Source organism: Arvicola amphibius, chromosome 6 (genome assembly GCF_903992535.2).
Source record: "Arvicola amphibius chromosome 6, mArvAmp1.2, whole genome shotgun sequence".
Lineage (NCBI taxonomy): Eukaryota > Metazoa > Chordata > Mammalia > Rodentia > Cricetidae > Arvicola > Arvicola amphibius.
This window is the reverse complement of record NC_052052.2, coordinates 113,072,516-113,094,840: the sequence shown is the minus strand read 5'-3', so window position 1 is coordinate 113,094,840 and position 22,325 is coordinate 113,072,516.

The window sequence follows — 22,325 nt, the reverse complement described above, 5'->3', positions numbered from 1 at the left end:
TAGTCTCCTCAACCCTATCCCACAAAAATGCTGATCATCTGCTTCCTTCCCGTGCCTACAAATCTCTTCCCAGTTCCCAAACTTCCTCCTGCCTGGAATATTCAAAAGTCCCATTGGGATGGTGCCCCACTAATGGAGCCGCACAATTACATTCACTCCTCTTTTAGAATGAGACACAGCACTTCATTGCATTGCTTCTTGAGTGCAAGCGCACTTCTCAACTTGAGATAAGCGGACCCTCGCCAGCTGCTCCAACCTTCAGCCTAGCCTTGCTTCCCACCATAGGTTCTTGAAGAGGGCTAGTCTTCAGTATCCTTGCTTATTGTGCATTTGTCTGTTTCTAGGCAGAACCTCATGTATTCAAGGCTGGCCTCCAACTTACTATGCTACCAAAGATGGAGTGCACCACACTGCCCAGTTTATGCAATGCTGGGGATCAATCCCAGGACTAAACATTCTAAAAACTGAGCTACACCCCAACCCACTCAGTGCATATCTTTTTTTTTATTTGTTTCATTTTGTTTATTTATTTTCATTTGTTTATGCTGTAGAACATTTGTTTAATGATGTGAAGATGTGTTGCATTCTTTTACGGTGCATTTGTTTAACTCTGTGAAGCTGTGTTACTTAGCCTGTCTAAAACACCTGATTGATCGAACAAAGAGCTGAAAAGCCAATAGCTAGGCAGATGAAAGGATAGGTGAGGCTGGCAGGCAGAGAGAATAAATAGGAGAAATCTGGAAAGAGGAAATAAAGGAGCAAGAAAAGGAGAAGGAGATTGGACACCAGGGGCCAGCCACCAGCTATGCAACAAGCAATGGAGTAAGAAGGAAAATAAGATATACAGAAGTAGAGAAAGGTAAAAGACCAGAAGCAAAAAGTAGATGGGATAATTTAAGAGAAGCTGACCTAGAAATAAGCCAAGCTAAGGCTGGGCATTCATAAGAAAGAATAAGACTCCGTATATTTATTTGGGAGCTGGATAGAATGCACCCAAAAAAGCCAAAGAATAAAACAAACAAACAAAAAATACCAAGGTGTTAGATCTTCTGGAACTGAAGTACCGACAGCTGTAAACTGCCATGTGGTACTTGGAATGGAATCCAGATCCTCTGGAAGAGCAGCAGTTCTCTTAATTGCTGAGCCAGCTCATCTTGAGCAGGAGTTCCTGCTTCTCCCATCTGTCTGCTCAGACTTTTCCCTAATATCAACTCTCTTCTCCCTTTCTATGTTCCCATCACTCTGTCCTCAGTCAATTTGACCTTCAGTTAATCCTCGTTAGCCTGTGGGTAAACTCCTTGAAAACAGGGAACAGACCTATCCACCTTTGTAAATTCCATTCTCCATAGAGAACTGGGAGAGAAATGAGCTACTAGCAATGAGGAACTTGGAAGTTGTGAGTCCCAAATTGCTGACTCTTTGTGTTCTATGATGTGTCCTGTACTGAGATGTATGTCCATTCGTTTGGTTTCTACTCAAGAGCATATTAAAATACAGTAGAAAGCCAGGCAGTGGTGGTGCACTAGGGAGGCAGAGGCAGACGAATCTCTGTGAGTTCGAGGCCAGCCTGGTCACTACAGAGTGAGTTCCAGGGCAGGCTCCAAATAAGCTATGAAGAAGTCCTGTCTCAAAAAAAAAAAAAAAATACAATAGACACTGCTGACACAATGTTTGGCCCCACTACTATCTCCACTCATTTCATCATGAACAATCCAACCACTAATTAAGAAAGCCCTAGAGATGTCATTCTACTTTTAATGTTATGAATGAAAGATCTTAAGGAAATAAAATATAGTAAAACCAGTATTTAAATCCTAGTCTCCATTGTTGTCCCATAAAGTTTTGTCTGGGAATTTTATTTACCTTACAGGTCTTCTGCATATATATTATGGTTTCCAATTTGTGCTGTTATGGGTTCTCTCTCTCTCTCTCTCTCTCTCTCTCTCTCTCTCTCTCTCTCTTTCTGTGTGTGTGTGTGTGTGTGTGTGTGTGTGTGTGTCTGTCTGTCTGTCTGTCTGTCGGGAGAAACGAGAGAGGAGAAACCATGATCAAAATAAATTGTATGAAAAAATCTATTTCAATTAAACTAAATAAAATAAACACAATAATAATAACATCCTCAAGTTATAAGACAAAGTTCATCAGCTGTAGTTGTCTGCACAAGACTGGTGCAAGAACAAGCCAGTCAGCGCCCTAGCATGGAGTAGGAGGACTTCATGTGCCCCACCATTAACTGAGGAACTATAGATCTGATGGCTTCTGGAGGAAAGATGGTCAATTTTCTTTAAAGCTGTGGTTTCTGGAAAGTCAACCACATGCCTTTGGATAGCCATATACCGATGAGCATATCAGCAGAAAAATTAGTCTTGGTGGGTAACTCAATTTAAAAAGGGGGGGATGAATGGCTCAGCAGTTAAGAGCAATTGCTGCTCTTCTAGAGGTCATGAGTTCAATTCCCAGCACCCACATGGTGGCTCACAACCATCTGTAACTGTAGTCCCATGTGATTCAATGCCTTTTTCTGGTGTTCAAACGTACATACAGATAAAATACCCATATGCATAAAGTACATAAATAAAAAATACATCTTTAAAAAATAGAAAAAAATGAAGTTTGGGATGTGAGAGGTAAGGAATGATCTGAAAGGAGTTAAGGGTAAATATGGTCAAGATACCTTGTATAAAATGTTCAAAGAATTAATAAAAATGTTTATTAAATTTTAAAAGATATCTTAGTCTCTAAAGTAGGATGTCCCAGGTTGATTTTACATTCCAAACAGTAAATTGTACCAAGTAAATTTAAGACAGGATGATGTCAAAATACAAGTGTATTCCCCTTTTAGGAATTATTCAGGTCAGGCAGAGAGATAGCTCAGTAAATAAAGGTGTTTGCCACCAAGCCTGACAATCTGAATTGGATTCCTGGGACCCCACATGGTAGAAGGAGAGAACTCACTTCCCACAACACACACACACACACACACACACACACAGAGAGAGAGAGAGAGAGAGAGAGAGAGAGAGAGAGAGAGAGAGAGAGAGAGAGTCTTTAAAATGTATAGGTCATTATTTGTGAATGCTATAACAATGCTGATCTCAAAGGAAACTTGTATTTGTCATTAAATACGTATTTGGAGCTGACGGGTCTAAATTTCAGCAGGCCTTTGACTAACTACAAAATACACTGGGGAGGGTGTGTGCTCTTGGCTCTTAACAATGTTTTCAATAACATGATACCCAACTTTATCAGGAAATTCTACCATTTCTTCAAAACTCTGATATGTCCAAAACCAAACTCATCTTACCCCCTGGTCCTCACCCCTAGTTCATTGTTTCTGATAATAACATTCCCTTTTCTTATGTATCCCTTCTCATCCCGGTGACCAAGTTTCAACGACTTCTGCCCATGACATTTCTCTCATGGCTGGCTCTCCTCTCTTCCTGTCCTGTTAATACAGTACAAACCAGGCCTGGTTTGAGAGGTAGGGAGAAAAGGAGTGGGAGTAAGAAGGGGAGGGAAGAGAGAAGCTAGGAGAACAGATTTTGTTTTGTTTTGTTTTCAAAATTAAGTAAAAGAGTTCTTTAGCTTGTAAGTGGAGAATCGCTGCCGGCCGCGGAGCAGGAACTGGGGCCTGTTCAGGGTTGCACCTAGGAGATTCGCATTTCTCTTCCAGACACCTACATTTAGCTGCAGAATTTTTCATGGTCGTGGGGAGCCCCACCTACTTGTGTCATGTTTCACTAGCCTCTTCCTCCATCGTCTCCAACCAGGTCTCCAATATGTGTCATAGTCACATATCAAATATTAGATAATGACTCTCACCACAGTAATGTGCACCAGTATCTCCAGGAAGACCCTTTGGCTAAAACATTGGAGGCCAACCCAACCTGGGGGCTTACACCTTTAGTCCCAGCACTTGGGTAGTAGAAGAAAGCGGATCTCTGAGTTTGAGGCTAGCTTGCTCTACATAGTGAATTCCAGGACAGACAGAGCTACACAGGGAGACCCTGACACACACACACACAAGTTTTGAGGCCAATATAACAACATCCCGTCTTCTAATTTTTCTCCCATGAACAAATGCCACTCCTTCCATGAAGCCAAGCCTAATCTCACCTCTGGAATTACACACCTCTTTATCTATCTGTTCTCTCTGGGATTTGTAATTAATAGGTGTGTCTTATCTGACAGCTAACATATCTGCAATCCTAGCATTGGGTTAAATGGCATAAGAAAATGATTGTTTCTTGGAGAGTAGGCCTGCTCTGGGACAGGGAGAGAAAGCCTGTCTGTATCATCCTGCCCAGTTCCACTCTTGCTCAACCTCACAGAACCCATGTTTTAGTATATATGCTAGATTACACATGTATTTACATGGACAGAATACTGGTTCAAATGTACGTCAAGGCCTGTATCAAGTAGCCTAGCTGGTAGTGGTTCAGATGAATGGAATAGACTCGCAGGTCTATTGTCTCAAAAACTCTGCCAAAAGCTCTAAGACTTCCATTTAAGACCAGAGTCACATGTTTTGAACTCTGGTCAAAATTATCTTCAGTAAACCAACATAATATCCATGAGTTATATTTAGGAAATGGTTCCCCAGTCATCAACTTTTTTTTATTGTTTTAAAGACAAGGTCTTTGTAGCTTATGCTAGTCTCCAACATGTTGGGTAGTTGGTGATGACTTGGGTTCTTGACCCTCCTACCAAAGGCTGCTATTATAGGCATGTTCCACGATACCCTTTTATACAGTGCTAGGGACTCAGCCTAAGGCTTGATGAAAGCCAAGCAAGGACTCCACCAACGGAGCTACATCCCCAGTGTTATCAGTACTCATTACAACGTGGACATCAGAGGACGACTTCTAGGAGGTGGCTCTCTCCTTCCACCAGATGGATCCTAGGGATGGAACCCTAGGAATCTTAGGCTTGGTGACAAGTGCTACTACCCACTAAGTCATCCCACTGGTCGGTATCAGCCTTTATTAACACAATAGAATGATTTACATTATCCAAGAAATCAGCCTCTATACAATGAAGGCCAGGAGACAGGTGACATAGGACACAGTTCAAAACATTGAAATATCTATGAAGAAGAAAGCAGGAAGAAAATGGCCTCCCCATCAAGGATGTAGACTCAGAAACAGGGAAGAAGTTTGCTGAAGAGACAGAAAGATGTGCCATGGCTGGCTGTCTTTGCTACTCCGCAGTTTTGCCCAGATGCATCCATGAAGGATGCATTTCCATGAAGGGGCACCTACAAATATTGAGTTAAACAATGAATTAATCATCACACCAGCTATAGAGTACTCCTTTCCATATCTCACCCAGTAATGGGTCATCATTTGCCTATCTTCCAGGACCACGGCTCTTCTCGTTTTGTTTTGTTTTTTGTTTCACTGACCTCCAAGCCTATTGTTTTGAGATAATTACTTAATAATCTCTACCTGCACTCTTGAGTTCAGCAAATCTAAGGTTTAAGAGCGAATTAAAGGCCTGTGCTAAATCAGAGTATGTCAGAGGTATCAGTGCTGGGCAGGGAGGGTTTATTTATTCATGAGATCACTAACAGAAAGCCAAGTGAAGCCTCATAGTAACCACTCTCCTTGCAGAAAGGTATCTCAGAACCACACCCTGGCTTCTTAAGTCTTATTGCTGTTGCTATAATAAAATATCAAGACCAAGCTGGGCAGTGAGGTGTACTTGGTAGGCAGAAGCAAGTGGATCTCTTTGAGTTCAAGGCCAACCTGGTCTACAGAGCTCCAGAACAGGACAGTTCCCAAAGCTACAGAGAAACCCTGTCTTGAAAACCAAAAACAAAATAACAAAATCAAGAACAAGAACAAGGCAATTTATAAAAGACACAGTTTATTAATTGGTTTATGGTTCTAAATGGAGAGCCATGGTTCTAGGGAGGCATAGCAGCAAGTAGCAGGTAAGGCAGCAGGAGCAAGGAGCTGAGAGATCATATCTCAACCACAAACACAAAGCAGAAAGAGCTAACTGGAAGTGAGGCAAGGCTACAATCTCTGAAAGGCCATCACCAAGGACATACTTCCTCCAGCAAGGCTGCACCTCCTCCCCAAACAGTACCACCAACCTGGGACCAGGTGTTCAAGTTCCTTAGCCTCTGGGGGACATTTCTCATTCAAAGCACCACACTGTGAGAGATGATTTCAATTCTTATCAGGGTAACAAATAATTTATTCATGTTGTGCTTTCCTCTGCTTGTGCGGATTTTGTGCATCTTCTTTCTTCCACCCCCACCCCCAGGTTCTTGGGAAGAGTTGGTTGTAAAATATTGTGTTAGGAGTTCGCAGGTACTCGAGTATGATAAATCCTATGGAGGAGAGTGGCATATGGACCTACAGTGGCAGATCTTCCTAAAGTGCAATTTTCATGCAGAATTATGCCTGGAAACTCATAGCTTGCTTCAGGTTCAACCATGTCTTAACATATTATCAAAACTGGGTGCAGGCAGGTTTAAAAACAGGAGAGATGTGGCACAAAGTTTGAGTTTAATTAACTGGCATTTAGAGAACAGCTGGAGATGCTTAAAAGAAATTGTGCATCTCAAGATCATCAGCATTGTTGTGGCACGTTTTCACAGCATAGATAGATAGGTAAATAGACAGACAGACAGATATAAAATTATATGTGCATTTCTACTTCTGCTTTTATTATTGTTTTTTTCCGGAGACAGCAAACCATCTGTAATGGTTCATTTTCTTTGTCAACTTGACTGGATTTGGAATCACCTAGGAGACACATGTGTTGGGTGAGGGGGAGTGTTTCTGGAGAGGTATAACTGAAGAAGGAAGACCCACCCTAATATGGATGGCATCATTCTGTGGAGTGGGGTCCCAGACTGCACCAAAAGGGGTAAGGAGGAAGCTAGCTGAGCTAGCTTTTTCTGCTTCCTACTTGAAGATGCAGTGTGACCAACTGCCTCATACTCCTGCCTGCTGTCACGCTTCCTCCACCGTGATGGACTGTGTAAGCGGAGACTGCTTGTTCATTTCCTGGCTGCTCAGACCCGAATGATCACACAGAAACTATATTAATTATGGCACTGCTTGGCTAATGACTCAGGCATTTAGCATCTTAATCATTACATTTTAAATTTACCATTTCTATTAATCTGTATATTGCCACAAGGCTGTGGCTTACCAGTAAAGGAACGTGTCTGTCTCCTTCAGCAGCCACATGGCATATCTCTGACTCTGCCTTCTCTCTCTCTCTCTCTCTCTCTCTCTCTCTCTCTCTCTCTCTCTCTCTCTCTCTCTCCTGATTTCCTGCCTGGCTTTGTTCTGCTAAGCCATTGACCAAAACAGCTTCTTTATTAACCAATGGTAATAAAACATATTCACAGCATACAGAGGGGAATCCCACATCAGGACTGTGCCCTCAAACTGGAAGCCAAAGTAAGCTCTTCCTCCCTTAAGTTGCTTCTTTCAGGCATTTTTGACATAACAATGAGACAGCAATTAATGACTTATTCAACCCATTTACCTAAGAGCAATTATAGCAGCAAAAGAAAAGAAACCACAAATAATTTCAGAGTCTGGAAGTACATTGATTTGCTTTTCCACACCATTGATGCAAATACTGAGATTTCAACTGCCAGTCAAAGATGTTTTCATGGAAGAACAACTTGTGAAATGTGTTCTAGCCAAATCGCCTAAATGTTTTATTGTATATGTTTTCACACATCAAAGTACAATTATCAATGAGGTAGTTATTTCTGATATTTTAGATAATTTGGTGAAGTCTAAATCACTTCCTCTAATGATGCTGTGGCTAACACAAAGTAGCAAATTATGGGAACATTATTCATGTTTGGTCTTAGATTGTATGAGTTTTCTGCAGCATATTTCCTTTGCCAATTATGACTGATTAATGCCTGGTATAATTAAACTATTGTTTAAATCGTCATTCTCAGAATTTGCATCTACAAATGGCTGAGACAAATGACACGCTGACTTTCGAAGTAGAAGGGAAAAAACTTGGGAACTAAAATTTTGCCACTGAAAATCCACTGTGGGAGATTAGACATGGTGGCATACTCCTTTAATTCCATTAATTGGAAGGCTAGAGAAGGCAGATCTCTTAAGGGTTCAGGGCCAACCCAGTTTACATGGTGAATTTAAGGCCAGTCAGGGCTATGCATTGAGACTCAGAAAAGAAAAGAAAAAGGAAGGAAGGGAAGGAGGAATGGAGGGAGGAAGGGAGGGAAGGAGAAAGGGAGGGGGGAAGGAGGGAGAGAGGAAGGAAGAAAATTCACAGTAGGGCTAGAAGAATGGCTCATTGGATAGAGTGTAAGCGTGAAGGCCTGAGTTTAGATTCTTAGCATTCACAGGCATCTGTAATCCCAGTGCTCTTACAGTGAGATGGGGGTAAGAACAGGAGAATCTCTAGAAAGCTTTGGAACTAACTATCCTGGCAAACAAGAGACACTGTCTCAAACAGGGCAGAACGTGAGGACTGACAGCTGAAATTGTGGTTGTCCTCTGATGTCCACAGAGGTCACAGAACGTATGTGCTCACTCTCACACGCATGAACATGTACATACACGCACATGCACACATACACACACAAGTCTACAATACAGTGGACTAGGGATTAGTTCAGTGGTTCAGCCATTGCCTAGCATACATGAGGACCTCAGCTCAATTCTCAGCACTACCATGAAAGAAGTCCATACAGTAGAAATGAGCATGGAGCATGAGATGACGGGAATCCAGCAAGTCAAATCCCAGTCCAGATGGAAGTTTTGTTTAGTAGGTACTGTTGCTTTTAGTTCATGCCTAATTCCAAGAATGTTAGCAAAGCGGGGTGCTGTCCTAGGTTGGATTACCAAGAAGAAGATCCTGAGTCAACAGCTTGAAAAGGGGGAGTGGTACCTTATTGAACACCTCCTCTCACAGGAAGAACCAGGAAGAAGTGTTTACATCAGGACAGGGAAGGAAAAAGAATACATCACTACGGCTCCTTCCAGACACCAAGTTCTAAACCACCAGTGCACAGAACCAGGGGCAGGGTAGTCCAACCTCTTTAGTAATTATCTGTGGTGGTGGAAAGGCTCTTCCAGAGGGATGTGTGTGTGTGTGTGTGTGTGTGTGTGTGTGTGTGTGTGTTAAAGATTCTACAAGGCTGGTTAACTGATTAGAAAGAATATCATCACTGTGAGAGTTAAAATGGTACAAATGGGAGCCAGTCTTGACCTTTAGTCCCCTGAATAACCATCCTTTGCTTGTTTTATTCTGACCAAGCATCCTCCTCCCTGTCAGGTAGAACCTGTGGAATATGTTAACTTAGTAGACCCCAAGCTTCCACCAACCCTAAAGCCAAGAAAATCATCAGATAATATTTAAGACCTATAACATAATTTCCCCTTCTACTGTAATTCATCTGCCTCTGTATTGGGAAATGCCTTGATATGTGATCTTTCTGACTAGAAAGGTTCCCACTCACCACAAAGTGGATCTATGCAAACAGCATCGCAAAATTCGCCCGTGCAATCTCGGGAATGAAAGCTGGACTTAAGTGGCTGAGTGCTGGAGGGATTATTTTGTATTCATTCTTTTTATATTCAAATAAGACAAAAATTTAAAGGATCCTACTTACTTTCCATAATTCACAACAAGTTTTAGAAAATATTCAGACTTGTGAGGAGTTTTACAAAGCTGTTGGTATAAAATATGTTGATGCCATCCATGTTAGTATTCAAGCCCTTGGGTTCTGACAGGATACCTCCTCAGCTGTAGCCAGTAAGAGCACCTCCTGTGTACAATCACATGCTCTCTGCCCACCTCCTGAGTTCTGCTGCATCGCATCTTTCTCTCTCACGCCACTTATTTTTTATACTCCAGCAATCCAGATCAGTCCCTAACCTGTTTGTGTAGGGCCTGAAGCCCAAGAAAGAGGCCCAACTTGATAGGATATATAATCACCACAGAAACACTCCTCTGGGTCTTACCAGAAAGGTTTAACTGAGCAGGGAAGACCTATATCCTGGAAGTGGGTGGAGCCATTCCATGAGCTGGGTCCTGGACTGAATAAATAGAAGAAAGTCCACTGAACAGCAGCATTAATCTCCTTCTGCTCCCCAGTTGCAGTAGCCTGACCAGGCACCTCTGCTTCCTTCTCCATGTCTTCCCTGCCTTGACGGAATTTCCCCTTAAAACTGCTTTTCCTATGTTGTTCTTTAAAGCACAATTCCTAATCATGTATGTGTGTGTGTGTGTAAACACACATGTGGTACAGTACACATCTGAAGAGCAGAGCAGCGTACACTCTTGGAGTTGGCTCTTCCTTTCCACCTTGCTGAAGCAGAGTCTCCTGTTTCTGCGGCTCTTCTCTGTCCTCCAGGCGAGCTGGCCCACAAGCTCCTCCTGAACCCACCTCCCATCTCACTGAAGGGATGTTGATATTACACACATGTGCCACCACCTGCAGCTTCTTTTTTATATTATTGCATGGGTGCTGGGGAGCAAACTCAGATCAGCCGACTTGCACGGCAAGTGTCTTTACTCACTGGGACATCTCCCTGCCCCATAAGTTGCTTTTGCCAGGTATTTCGTCAAGCGAGAAAAAAGTAGCTTACACAAGGCCAAATGCGGACAAAGGCTAGCGAGTGCGCAAGGAAGAAATGAGGGTGCATGCTTTAGACACGCCTAATGAACACTTGGTTATATAGCATTATCACTGTGTAAAAGATCTAATTCAGTGAAGTGTTTTGCCAGCTGTATCTCGTCATACCTCTGCCTTCTAAAGCACTGCGTGGATGCTGACTGGCCCACTTCAGAATCAACTGCTAAGTCTCTTCTGTCACCAATAGTGCCCAGTTTTGTTTTCTCTCTTGCATCTAGACCTTGGACACTAGTATGGGCAGACTTCAGGCAAAAGGGAACAACGTTAGAGTACTATAGATTTGCAGGGTATGTTATTCTTTAGTTCACCTAACCTCTGTTATGGAGATGAGATAGGATACCCTCAAAGCCCCTGCCTCTCATTTCTTGTATGTCCATTATCAATCAATGTATAATAAGAGGAAGCCCCAACTCTTGATGTTTGGCACAATAACAAAGTTAAGGACACAGTCTCCTTGGGAATATGAACTAAGATGGGGCCAAAACATGGTCATGCATACAGTTCTCAGTTTCTCAAACAAAATGCTTGTGCTAGGCAACTTCCAAGCACCCACACTAAGGAGATGGTTGGCTTCCCAGTATTTGGTCCCAGGCTGAGAGAGACTCAGGGCATTTACCTAGTTAGAGCAACCCTCATAGCATCACTCTGTGTGTGTGTGTGTGTGTGTGTGTGTGTGTGTGTGGTGAGGATGTGTGGTGTGTGGGGATGTGTATACACATATCTGAGCACACATGTGGAGAGCAGATGTCAGTGTTAGGTGTCTTCTTCAATCCATCTCCACCTTCTCTCTCAGTACCTGGAACTCACTGATTAGGCTGAACTCGCTGACCATCAAGCTCCAGGAAGCCTCTTGCTTCCCCTTCAAGGACGTTGATTACAATTGCATGGCACTGAATCAGCTTTTACATGGGCACAAGGTCCTCTTGCTTACACAAGAGCTTTACCAACTAAGCCATCTCCCCAGCCCCTGAGAATCCTCTTCTCCAGAGGGAGCAGGCTAATCAAGGGCTTCACTGGCTTTTGTGGTGTTTATAGACCCCAGGAAGCAAAGAATATGCACACAAACCGCCACAGGATAAAGCAGAATTAATAAGTGCCATATGAACAATGTGTTTCTGAGGAAGGTCAAGAATGAGGAAGTTGATATAGAAGCTCTGGAGTTATTGCTTTGATTTCTAAACCACGTTTTTAACTGCATGGCATATACTCTAACCCTTTTCATAGTACAGTAATGCTACCTCTTACTGATACCCACATATCATAAAACTCTAAACAGAAATTCTCTTAAGATCAAGAAGACAGAGACAAGGACTGAAAAATGGAAGGGATCAGATGAATGGGGGGCCTAGAGAAATAGCTCAGAGGTTAAGAGCACTTACTGCACATTTATGAGGACCAGAATTTGGATCCCAGCATCCACAAAATGAGCTGGGCACCCCAAGCATGCCTGTAACCCTCACTCCAAAAGAGGTGGGAACTGGAAGATCACTGGGATTTGCAGGCTCCCAGCCTCGCTGTGAAGACTCCAGCTGCAGGTTCAGGGAGAGACCTTGCCTCAAAGGAATAGGTGAACAGAAACAGATGACAACTCTTGATGACCTCTTCTGGCCTCCAGGCACAGGAACAAAAGCATATACCTACTCACACACGTGAGCATGCATTCCTAGTCACATACACATAAATAAATATATAAATACATCTTTAAAATAGTTAACAAATGAGAGACAATAAGAAAAAACAGTAGGGGTAAAGATGGAGGGAAAATAGACATATGCACCATTTACCTCTTCAAAGAGATACATCTTCAAGGAAAAAAAAAGAATTGAGTCAAAAACAGCAAAAGAGATTGACGGGACAAAACACAAATAAGGCAGGAATAGAGTCGAATGAAAGGGATGATTTTTGAGATGTGTAATATATTAGACAAAATATTTTAAAGTATAGAAGCAACCTGCTATTTTTAGATGTTGCAGTGGAAATTAGATGTGATGGTTCCCAGCGCTGCCACGACAGAGTGCCACAAACGGGTGGTTCTAAATAACAGTGTATTGTCTCATTGTGGGAGTGAAAATCTGAAGCCAAAGTATCGGCAGGACCATATTCCCTGACAGCACTAGGGGGTAACTTTTGCTTTTCTCAGCTTTTGGCAAGTTTGTGGATTCCTTGGAATTTTTTTCTATCTGCCTGCCTCTGTCTCTCTCACTATCTTGTGTATTTTTCTCACAAGATAATTCATCCTTATGGACGGGCACATAAATACATCTGTGCACATTCATTCACATGGAGACCAGAGGTCAACCCTGGGAATCATTCCTTGCGACACTGTCCTATGTGAGATTTCTCTGAGACAGGATTTCTTAGTGTCCTGTCACTGGCCAGCAAACCTCAGAGATCTGTCTATCTCAGCCAGACTCCCAGCATGGGTGTTACAAGTGCACAACAGTATATATTTATTTATTTGTTATTTGTTGGGGGGTAGCTCGTGTAAATGTGAAAGTCAGAGTCTATGTCTGGCTTTTTGGGGGGAGGGGGATGTCCTGGGATCAAATTCATATCATCATGCTTACATAGCAAGCTGTTTACTGACTGGCACATCTTCCCAGCCCACCCCTCAGTATTTCCATCTTGTGAAGAATCCCTCCGAACTCTGACTACAATAGAATACGACCATCTTTATACTGTCTTTCCTCCATCAGTGCTTGCATCCAATTTATACAGGACTGAGGCTCCTGTGTGGTAGAAAAGCCACGCAGCCTCTGAGCTACACCCTCAGCTCACCATACAGCTTTGGGCTGGTTTGATTGTTTGTTTGCAACTGGGTCTCTATGTAATGCCAGCTGGCCTGGAACTCACTACGTAGACCAGGTTGGCCTCAAACTCAGAGAGATTTTTCTGCCTCTGTTTCCAGATCCTGGGATAAAAGGCATGTGCCACCTTGCATGGCCCACAACGCCACCTTTATTAGTAAGTGGTTCATAGATAGCCAGGTAAATAGACTTCTGGGTCCTGATCCCTGAATAGTCCATTGACCTGGGAAGGCCTTCTCTTACAAACCCTCTATGTTGTCAACGGACAGAATGTGTGCCCCATACACACAGTCACTCTAAGGAGGAAGAAGAGATGACACCATCTGTCCATGTCTGCCCAGTTTCTTCTTCATTCTCACCCATTAGGGAAGGTGCTTCTTCACTTTTTCTGGAGCAGAGTATGTTTGTATGTCTGTATGTATTTATAAATAAAAAAGAAGTTTGAGCCAGGTGGTGGTGGCACATGCCTTTAATCCCAGCACTCCGGAGGCAGAGATGAGAGGATGTTTGGGAGTTCGAGGCCAGTCTGAGCTAGTTCCAGGACAGTCTCCAAAACTACAGAGGAAACCCTGTCTTGAAAAACCAAAAGAAGAAGAAGCTTGAAATGTTGCTTGTATACAGCTTCCTCTACATGGAAGAAAGCAAGAGATATAAGAAGATACCTTCTCTGAAGAAAAAAAATGGAACAATTAAACTGGAATTGATAGAGCAACTCAAATGATTACCTTAGCCGTGGCAATGAATGGCCTGTTGTAAATATGGGGAGAAATTACATTTAGTTACCAAAAAAAGAAAAACGCTAATTTAATAGGCAGAACACAGCAATTATCTACAATCATAGTACATTACACTGCCAAGCTCTGGATATTATAATACAATAACTATGTAGCGTTTGTCCGTTTGCTTTGTTTTTAGACCCATCGTGTTGCTATTTGTTATCTGCTTCCTTCTTTCATTCCTGACTTTCTTTTTCTTTTCTGCTTCTTCTTTCCTGGTTTCATTTGGATCAATCAAAAAAAATATTTTGCATTCCATTTTAATTCATCTATGTTTCCTTATACCTCTGTTTTCGTGTCTTTTTTTTTTTTGGTTCGTTTCTGTTGCTTGTAACACAATGGGTACGTTATAGAGAAAAGACGGTTATAGCAGGAATCATGACAAACACCTGTAATCCCAGTGTTAAGGTGGTTAAGGTGTGAAGACACATGTTTGAGAACACCATCTTCTACATAATGAGTTCCAGTGCTAGCAGTAAAAAAAAAAAAAATCTCAAAACATAAATAAATAAACCAGGGTGGGGGGCGGGAGGCATGGAGGAGGTGGGGCAGGGGGAAAATCACTTTCAATCAAGCATGGCAGGACGTGCCTGTAATCCCAGCACTTAGGAAGTAGAAGCAGAAGGGTCAGGCATTTACAGTCATCACTGACTATAGAGTGAGTTCAGTGGTAGGCTGGGTGTTGTGAGACTCTGTCTCAAAAAGAAAACAAAACAAAAACAAAAACAAAAAACAAAGGAAGGAAGGAAAACTAGAAGGAAGAAAAAGAGGTTCCTATTGGCTCTTAGTTCTGGCAGTGACAGGCTGAGGGGCTGTACCTGCTGATGCCCTTCTTGCTGGGATGTCCTTAGGAGATGCAGGGCATCCATAACATGGCCAGAGCCACGTAGCTCAGGTACATCTCTTCCAGTCTCTCTCTTCTTACAATGTCACCAGGATCCAATCATGGGAACTCTGTCCTGGACATTTCTTTAATCCTAGTCACCCCTAAATGTCCCACCTCCAAATACTAGAACTGGATTAAGTTTCTTCTCTTTTCACACATCTCCAGCACGAGCCTCCTAAGGAACAAGCTCTCCCTGAAGTCTACTGTTGTTGATTAGATATTCTTATCAGATAATATATGCACATATATAAACTTAACCAGTGGAAGAATATTTAGTTTACCAGTAACATGAACTTTACAAACTAGGAGAGGAAAAATTTTAAAGTATATTCTGTTTTTTCCTTTCAGTTTACATTCTGATGCTCTTTCTTCACTCCTGGAGATGTGAATGTCTCTCTAGGGTCATGAAGACCTGCCTTTGCATAATTATGGCAGCAATGGAACATTTTTACTGCATCTTCAATTTTAAATGATAGTTTTGCTTGGGTTAGTATTCTAAGTTGGTAGGTTTATTCTTCAACATTTTAGAATTGCATTTTATTCTGTTGCCCACTGTTTCTGAAAATGAACCATGATTCGTATAATCACATTGTGTGTGTGTGTGTGTGTGTGTGTGTGTGTGTGCGCGCGCGCGCGCGCGCACGCTCGCGTGCGGGCGTGCGCCCATGAATGCATGTGTGTATACAAACCTCAGATCTTTTCTTCAGTCATACTACACCTTGGCTTTTGTTGTTATCTGTTTGTTTTTGTTTTCTAAGACAAAGTCTCACTATGTGGCACCAGGCTGGCCTCAAACTCTCAGAGGTCTGCTTCTTCTAAGTGCACCTTCCAGTGCTCAGATTAAAGGTGTAGATCACCATGCCCAGTTTTCCACATTGCTTTTTGAGACAGTCTTTCATTTTGATTTGGGACTTGCTGATTTGGCTAGACTAGCTAGCCAATAAGCTCCAGGGATCTGCCTGTCCCTACCTCCTAAGCACATGCCACCATCCCTGGCTTTCCCCCTCCCCCCCAGGTTTGGGTAACTCAGGCTTTCATACTTGCCCAACAAGAACTTCACCAGCAGAGCTGTCACCATATACCTTAATTATCTTTTTTTTCCCCTGGGTGTTTTCAAACTTTCTCTTCAGCTAAGCACAGTGACTCACACAAATATTCTTATTACTTGGGAAGTTGAGGCAGGAGGGCCTCTGAATTTTGGTAACCCTGAGACCACTTCTCAGAACACGAAACAAAATCACCTTATCTTTGTTTTAATAGTTTGACCACGATGGTCCTTGGGGTTCCTTATCTTGTTTCATATTCAAGCTAGGGCTTGCTGAGACTTCGTGAAAGGCCTTTGTAGATGATTGTAATTGCCTATTTCTTGCTGAATTAATCTTGGCAGGCTTCACTAAAACGTTGCCCATTCCATCTTTATTTTCAAATTCACTGGCAGAAAGTTGCCGATATCTTTTTCTCGCATGTGTGTGCAGAGGCTATAGCGACAGACCCTGTTTGTATCCCAGAATAGTGTTTGTGCCTTCTCTCCATTTTTTGGTCAGTTCCACAACTGTTACTTTTCATAATTTTGTCATTATGAACTGTGTCACAAAGAACAAACCTGTGTTTGGATGGTTTAGATGCTTCTCTGTCTGTCTCTGTCTCTGTCTCTGTCTCTCTCTCTCTCTCTTGTTTTTTTTTTTTTTTTGTTATTTTGTTTTTTTGAGACAGGGTTTCTCTGTAGCTTTGGAGCCTGACCTGGAACTAGCTCTTATAGACCAGGCTCCTCTCAAACTCACAGATCTGCCTGCCTCTACCTCCCGAGTACTGGGATTAAAGGCGTGTGCCACCACCACCTGGCTGGATGTTTCTCTTGACTTTCATGTTTGTTTTTAACTGTTGCTCCTGTCTTTATTCTTCATTTTGTTTTTCCTTTTTGGTATATTTTGATACCAACATTTAAAAGATTATCTGATAGATAGTAAGCATATTCAATGAAAGAGATTTTTACAGTGTGTGTGTGTGTGTGTGTGTGTGTGAGAGAGAGAGAGAGAGAGAGAGAGAGAGAGAGAGAGAGAGAGAGAGAGAGAATCAAACTCAGGTTGTTCGTCTTGGCAACAAGCACCCTTACCCGTTGAGGCATCTTGCTGCTGAACTTCACTAATATTGGTCTTTATTATTTCCTTTTTTCTTATGTAGGAGGGAAAACTATGCGTGCTCCTCTTTACTTTTTTGGCTTCCTACCTACATTTGTAGTTTGTAGCTAGCACTGTTACTATCATTTCACATATGGCTTGCATAGAACAATGTCCTTCATTTCTAAATGTGAAAGGGATTTTTGCTTATCTGTGATTGGTGTCCCCTTAGTTATATGTGTTCCAGAAATATTTGGATCTTGCTTACCTCCTTTTTGTTTTGTTTTGCTATTGGAGATACGATTTTGCAATGAAACCCAGACTGGCCTTGAGCTCCCTGTGCAGCCGAGGCTGCCCAGATGTGCAATTACACAGCTGGCTCTTTCAAAATATTTCATTCTTGCCTTATAGTCGTATTTGACATACTTGGTGCATGGTGGAAAGTATATGTTTTCTTGACTTCAATGTAGTATTTAACAGATATTCATGAATCTGCTTGTTAATTTATACTGATCATTTTATATTTTAAGTGACTGATTTTTTTATTTGATAACTTCTACCAGTAGATGATAAGAATGTATTGGGGTTTTCCCCTTTAAAGTCTGTGCATTTCTTCTCAGAAAGGGAAAACTACTCCAGCAATTTCAGTTGAGAAGCCCAGCTGTGCATAAGTGTCAATCATTTATAAGTTATCTATCCATTTTATTAGCTGATTTTAAGATTTTATTGATTTATGATATAGCCATTGAACTTTAAATTTTGGTTGTTTTTCATTTCTAGACTCTATATTATTTTTTATAATGTCATCTTTCCTAGCAAGCATTTCATTTTTCTTCTATTTCTTTAAACATGACATACTTATTTCCAAATACATGTCTAATAATTTCACTTTTTAAAACCTATACAGATGTCTCGATTAAAAAAAATTTAAGATTACATGTATGAGTCTGTGCAAGCTCCACACATGTGTGAAGGTCAGAGGAGTCCCATCTCACCTTCCTCCTTTAGGGTCCTAAGGATAGAACCAGGTGATCATATTCAGTGGAAAGTCTTTGCCCATTGAACCATGTCTCTGGTACCTTTCAATCTTTTGTCTCCTGGTTTTCATTCAGGTTGTCTCTTTCCCTCTGCACCACCACTCCCACGAGCTTAAGTAATGTGATCTTGAGTAAAGTGATCTGATAATCACTGTCTTTGAAAATTACTTCTGTCAGTTGCCCAAATTCTGGCATGGATATACTGTTTGGAAAGCATACATGTTTCTTTTTAAGACATTGGAAGTTCCAACAGCTACAACTACATCTTAACCCAAGTCTGTTGCTGGCTTGTCCTTAGTTTCTGAGTTGTGGATATTATGATCCTAGATGCAAGACTGTTTAGAAGCTGATAAGGCCCCAAATCAAATTCCATAGATTTTATGTTATGTTTATTTCCAAGGAATATTTTATCACAATCTGTTGGTAGAGATTGCTCATTCATTTCCTGGCTGTCCAGACCCAAAATAATTACACAGAAGCTATATTAATTACAACACTGCTTGGTCTATTGACTTCGGCTTCTTATTAACTAATTCCTACATGTTAAATTAACCCATTTCTATTATTCTGTGTATCATCACAATGATGTGGCTTACTGGTTAAAGTTCTGGCATCTGACTCCTTCGGCAGCTACACGGCATCACTTTGACTCGACATACTTTCTATCTCTGTTCAGATTTCCCGCCAAGCTTTATTCTGCCATGCCATAGGCCCAAAGCCACTTCTTTATTAACCAATAGTAATAAAACATTTTCACAGCATACAGAAGGGAAGCCCACATCAACAATCTCTCTTGGTTGGAGTGGAGAATGAGTTGAGATATGGTTTACTTAATCCTGAGTGTGGTTTTCACTGAGGCATCCCAATGAGGACTATCTCCTTTATGTTTTTGAATACTGGGCATGATTTCTGTCTCTCTTGTTTAAGGAGGACATATACCCACCACTCAATTTTGCAGGTATATGAAATGCTATCAATACATGCCCCACGGATGATCATGTATAATATATATGTGTATGTTTTTATTTTATCAAATGTACATGTATGCTTATAAATTTTACAAACAACTTTCTTAAACTAATTTGCAATTTCTACTGTAATTTCAGATTCGTGATACCTTTTTGTTTGAGACATGATCTCAAATATCCCAGACTAACCTCAAACCTGATATACAACTGAAGATAGCCCTAAATTTGTGATCCTTCTGCTTCCACCTCAGGAGCATTGAGATTACAGGCCTTTGTACTATTTATTTGGTTCTGGGGACCAAATCCTCAGCCTCATGAGTGCTAGGGAAACACTCTGCTAATTGAACTACATCCCCAGCTCCCCATATTCTTGATATTAAAAAAGAAAGTTTAATGTGTCAAACTCTATTACATAACTTTCCCCATTGTTTTTAGTTGAAAAGATTATCTATAGAATCCAATCTACTAGTTTTGGAAACTAGAAGCTACTACTTAACATCGAACTATTTTTATATGTTACTTCTATTAAAATGAAACTTGAATAAAAGAAAAGAAGTAAGCAGATGCCAAAAATGGAAAGACTGTAGAGAAAGTCTTGTAAGAGAGAGATGGAGAACAAGAATAGTAACTCTGTCTATTGGGGGAAGGTTTCACACAACAAACTTCCAGCTTAGTTTCAAGTGGTGATAAGAAATGTCCCAGCAGAGAGAAACCATGGCCATTTCAGGAAAAATCATCAGCAACTGGCAAACTTGGAGAGGGAAGGAGGGATGACCTATTGGGGAAGGGATGGTGTGGGGCTATCCTAGTGCAGATATTTGCAGCAGTTTCAAGGGGCCCAACACTGGTGGGTGCTCATGCTTCTTCACCTCCTTTGTTCCTTTCACAACACTGATCTGACTCTTGACTTTATTTCCCAATTTCAGTCCATCCCCTTGACCATCAGTTCATCTGATGGTAGGACTTGGTTTCCCAGCACTGACGGAGAATATCCTCAATGCGTTTTGTTCTTCGTGACCTGAGCTCCTTGGCTGGTTTTAAAGCTAAGACAAAAGCCTTGGTAGCAGTCAGTTTGGATCACTGTAGTTCTTCTCTTGACAACCAATTATCTTAATCACCAAGATACAGAAGTGAGAGATGTAGATGTGTGGGAAAAGATAACGTTGAATTTGAGGCATGTCAAGAGGCTGGGGGTGCAGCTTCGGTAGAGTGCTCACTTAGCAAATATGAAGCCCTAATTTGATCCCTGAGTGTAGAGGCACACACCTTTAATCCCAGGACTCAGGAGGCAAAGGCGGGTAGATCTCTGTGAGTTTAAGCTCATCAAAGTGAGCTCCAGGACAGCCAGGGCTGTTACACAGAGAAACCCTGTCTCGAAAAGACCAAGAAAAAGAAGTTCAAAGTCGTCATCAGCTATATAATGAGTCCCAAGCTACCATGAGATATATGAGACCCTTTTGAAAGACAGTTGAGAGCAAAATACCAAAACTTCAGTAAGTTGCTAGCTATATTAAGTTCAGAACTCAAAGGGACACTGAGAATAAAGACAAGAGGGTTCAGTATATGGAAGGTAACTGTGGGGAGGGAGAGATGGTTTAGGAGTTGAGAGTGCCTGCTGCTTTTGCAGAGGATCTGAGTTCATTTCTAATTATTGGCTCCTAATCACCTGTAAGTCAGCCCCGAGGGTTCTGACACCCTCTTCTGGCCTACAATGACCCCTGAACTTACATGTACAATCTGCCCCCCAACATGCATACACATACATACAGAATTTTAAAAGTCTTATATAAAATAAAACAAGCAGCTAAAACCACAAGAAAGGACGAATTTGCCTCACATAGAATGAGAAGATAAATGACCCATGAATGAGCCCTGGAAACCAAGAATATTTCCTGGTAGCCCAGGAAGGAAAATCAAAATGACCCAGTTAGTGCGGAAGAGGTTCTAAGGCACCCCCTTCCATTTGCTGTGGATTATGGATCTTAAATATTAACACCGTTTCTAAAACACCTAACTGATCAGCAGAAGACCTGAAGCTCTGCAGAACTCCAGCCCAACAGCAATTAGGATGCATTATTCTCCTTGAGCAAGTACTCTTTAGAGAGTGAAAAGTATTGTTTTCTAGGCCTCCTAGGTACTGGTTTTTCAGTGCTGTATTTTTATACAGTTCATGGAATCGGGATAATAGAGGCTTTAGACAGCATGGTCCCTGAATTACTTTCCACTAAACCTCTTAAGCCTCTGAAATGCCCTCTTCACAGGGAAGGTAGAAAAGCGAACAGTGTTATGCAATCAAAAGTCCTTAAACTGGAAGGGACTTCATATTTTCTGAAACAACCAATCAATGGATTTTTTTTTTAAGAAAGGAAGAAAGAAATGTAAGGACTCTGAAGGTCAAGTGACTTGCTCAACAGCAAACCTGCAATGCTCAATTGCAGAGCTTCGAGTAGAGGTTGTCCTCAGCCTTTCAGGTCACAATCTAATGTGGCCACAGAAACACAGCTCTCGCCACGGGGAGTGGGGGAAGAAAGAATAGTTTATTTCGGAGCCAAATATGAGTGACTGAAGCCTGGAAAGACAGATTCGGGTTGTTTTCAAATGCCATTTCCCAATGTAGTAACAGTTTCATGAAGTTTGGACAGTTACAGAACAGAAGAAATTCATAAATCAAGGCAGTTTTCAAATACATTGGTGGGAACTATGGGTGGACAGGTGGGATCCTGTCAATTTGACAGCATCGGGAACACATAGCCAACAAGCCTCTAGGCATACCTCTGATGGACTGTCTAGACGAGGTTAGCCTCTAGGTCTCTCATTGGCTTGAAGCTCTCCAGGTAGATCAGGCTGGCTGATCAGTGAACTTCAGCACCCGTCTGTCCCTTCCTCCCCTGTGTCGGAATTATAAATGTTACCACATGTCTGGTTTTCTGTTATGAGTCCTGCTGACCAAACTCAGGCCCTCATGCTCACACAGGCAGTACTTCACTGAAAGAGCTACCTCCCTATCATTGTTTTTGTTCATCTTAAAACCAGAATATAGTTATCTCTCATAATATTTGTGATGCTGGTGATCAAAAACA